Source organism: Centruroides vittatus, unplaced genomic scaffold (genome assembly GCF_030686945.1).
Source record: "Centruroides vittatus isolate TY-2023 unplaced genomic scaffold, ASM3068694v2 contig_18, whole genome shotgun sequence".
Classification (NCBI taxonomy): domain Eukaryota; kingdom Metazoa; phylum Arthropoda; class Arachnida; order Scorpiones; family Buthidae; genus Centruroides; species Centruroides vittatus.
In genome coordinates, this window is record NW_027121101.1 from 4,438,258 (window position 1) to 4,441,710 (window position 3,453).

The window sequence follows — 3,453 nt, forward strand, 5'->3', positions numbered from 1 at the left end:
TTGAGTAAACTTACCTAAAAAGAAAAAGATTCTCAACGGATATCGAAGAATAATACGAATAGTTAAGGACCAACCGGTAAAAAATAGCCAGCGACTTATTTGCAACTATTCTTTGGTGATTAATTCACTATTTTGTGAACATAAAAATATTTCCAGGGACATGTTGGCAAGTGCTTCCTTCATCTTATCATCGAACCTAATATTATTTTCTATATTTCATTAAAAAATCGAAATTTTACGAAACATTTTTAGACTTTGACAGAATTATACAGTCTGTAACAACCACGTATCCTTTCGTTAATTCGAATATTTTAAAAATAAAAATGATATTTTGTAAAAATAGGTCAGTCACAAATATACAAGGTCTATTGTTAATATGAATATTTATCAACATATTAAAAAATGATCTATTTAAATTATCGAGTAGGACCTTAAACTCTTCTCGAAATGTTCAATATTAATAAGGTATAATCATTTTAATTTTATTTGGCATTTAATTTTCCCGTATTTTCTATTTTAGTTTAAATTTAATCTATACTTTTAAAGTTCACAAGAAAGATAAATTTTTAAGATGCTTAACTTTCTCAATTATAGCATTGGGAAAGTTAAGTGATACGCGCTTTATATTTATAGATTATTGTACTTAGAAATTTGATGATATGAGAAATGAAAAAAATTAAGCATTGGCGTTAATGACACATATGTATTCACGAGTTGTAATAAAAAATAAACATAGAATATATTTGATATCCATCATTAAGTGAATTTTATGTGCTTCACTTGTCGCTTAAAGTATATAAATATGATATATTAGGTACTTATACAGAAAGTAAGTGAAAATGGGTTACAACGTTAGTCTCGAGGATAATTTATTATTCAATTTATATTCCTTTTTTTAATTTAATCTTTGTTTTAGATAGATTAAATCCAAAAATACGAAATTTAAATTTATTTTACGGCGTTTTCAGATTACCGAAGACGCTTTTATTCCTCAATTTATAAATTCAAATACAGAAATTAAAGTTTAGTTGGAATCTTAATGTCAGAATGAATACAAATGCATCGAATCTAAAGTTATAAATTAAACGGACGGCTATTGGTTTTAAAGGTGGGTTATTAGAAATTAACTAAGAAAATTTTGATGTAGAAAATATTTAAAAATTAAAACGTATTATAGTTAATACGGTATTGGATAAAGCAAACAGTGCTGTCGTTTTAGTCAAGCAATTGCGAAATAACTGGCTTAAATCTAACTTGACACTGTGACATTTGTCAAGCGTTTCTTAATTAACTTCAGTTAGCAGAAAACAAAAACAAAAAATAACTCTTCTAGAAACTCCAGCGATTTCTTATCAGAGGTTAAAAAAATGCGGCTATATATAATTTCAGAATGTCATAGAGACACATTGTGTGTGTATAACAGGAGATTTGATGACAAAATGTCCAGTGAAACAGGAAAACTTAACTTCTTAGACCGTTATCATTGAAACTAAACAGATGGTAGAATGACGCCAAGCCAGTAGCTATCATTAAATGCATGCATATTTAAGGTGTCGAATTTCAATCATTAGTATAGCTTGGCAGGCGAAATAAAAGAATCGTTGTTGTCATAACAATACTGAGGGGTGTGGTGTGCTAAACAGGAGTGAAACCACACCCCAGAACATCTCCGGAACGAGAGAATGAAAGACACGAAATAAACTTCATTCAGCAATTAGAGAAAGTAGCGAAAGGTTTGGTAAGGATTCTCTGTAAACTTTTTACTTTAAATACAAACACTTACGACTTAATATTACGATTTATATATTTTTATATATGTAGGTCAGTAGGATGCGATTCTTCTTTATCCTCTTCACTATAGAAGTTTTGATAGTCAGAAATTATTGTTTTTTGCCGTTATCTAGAATTAAACGTAGTAATAATGAGAAAGATAATGAAAATATGAAAAATGACACTTACAACAAACAGCACATAAGTATCTTTACTGATCCCAAAACTGGCAAAAATCCATACGTAGATATAACGGAAGCGGAACCGACCGATAATTTTCGAAACATCGATATGTTGAATACACCTGAGAATAACCAATACCTGTTAAACCAAGGTAATCGGAGAGAAATGAACGGAAGTTTCAATCAAAATATCTGGACCAACGAAATATTGGTAGAACGCGGCAGACTCTTGAAAAACGAGTACAGGTTAGACACCGAAAGTAGAAATTCGTCGTCTTTTAAAGAGAATGTTACGGATTCTAGAATGTATCTTCGTAATAAAGAAGAAACAGATTCTTTCCCAATGACAGATACGGATGTTTCCACTCCTACTTCTTTCAGTTACGTTAATGTCACAACTAGTCTAGTCAATTCGTTATCGTCACCCTCCATTGAAACTTATCTGATTACTGCTACATCAATCATATTTTTAATGGCTGCTATCATTATAGTATTTGGAGTATGGAAATGGAGATGGTTAGGAAGACAACATCGAACGAATAACGAAAAAACAACCGTTCATCACAATCCTGCATAAGTATCCTTTATTCACCCAAATTTTTAGAATGTAACGGCATTATAAATGCCAATTTTTAAGTTGTTACTGATTTAAAACAAATAGATGTATGAATATTGTTATGATTAATATTATATTGATAGCGAGTCTTGTAATCGTGTAAAGATTTAACGATAAATAAAAGATATTTTCATTCATTAATAATATAATTATTTATAATTTATCTGCTTAAAAGTATATTATAATAAACATTTTTGTTCAGTTCCTACATTATTAAAAGATTAATCGAGACGAATAATCGCTTTAGTTATAGCCTATTTAGAAGTTAGATACTATTTTCGTTTATTAAGAATTAATAATACAAAACACTTCAATCAGCACAAGTATTAATAGCAATTCAAGTTGAACACAACCTAATGAAATAGTATAAACAATAAGAACTTTATTCTCTAATAGGTTCGCTGTTTAAAGCTTCCTATATTTTACCGTACAATTGTCATTATACAGAGATATTTATAGATATAAGTGATTGAAATATTTTGTTCTTAAATAACGACCAATTTATATTTTATTTTATCTTTACAAATAACTATGTTTATCATTCCCAAACTATAAAAGTTCGAACGTCTTGATATGCCATATATTTCCATTAATGTGTATTAAAGTAGAAATATAGAATAAATAAGAAATTTTTTAAAAATATCCTAAATATAACTGAAATATTAATTAATTTAAAGTTAATAGAAATTCTTATTGTAATTTTTTAAAATCGTTAAATAGGATCTTGATACGGACTAAGTGCCCTATGAACTGTATCTTAACAATAGGTAATAATAATCATTAAAATTAATCGAGGGAATTTAGTCAGATGCAAAAATTAACTTTAAAAAATGTTTGTACCGATAAATTAATTTTATGAAGACAAAATATTCGTAACAATCACAG

General features: G+C 28.3%; 1 long non-coding RNA gene across 1 annotated transcript; it reads left to right on the forward strand.

Annotated features, from left to right (window-relative positions):
* Positions 1 to 1,406: 1,406 nt before the first annotated feature.
* On the forward strand, positions 1,407 to 2,231 carry LOC136969714 (uncharacterized). The gene is made up of 2 exons (XR_010879856.1): positions 1,407 to 1,738; positions 1,822 to 2,231. It is a non-coding gene; the product is annotated as an uncharacterized lncRNA (long non-coding RNA).
* Positions 2,232 to 3,453: the final 1,222 nt, after the last annotated feature.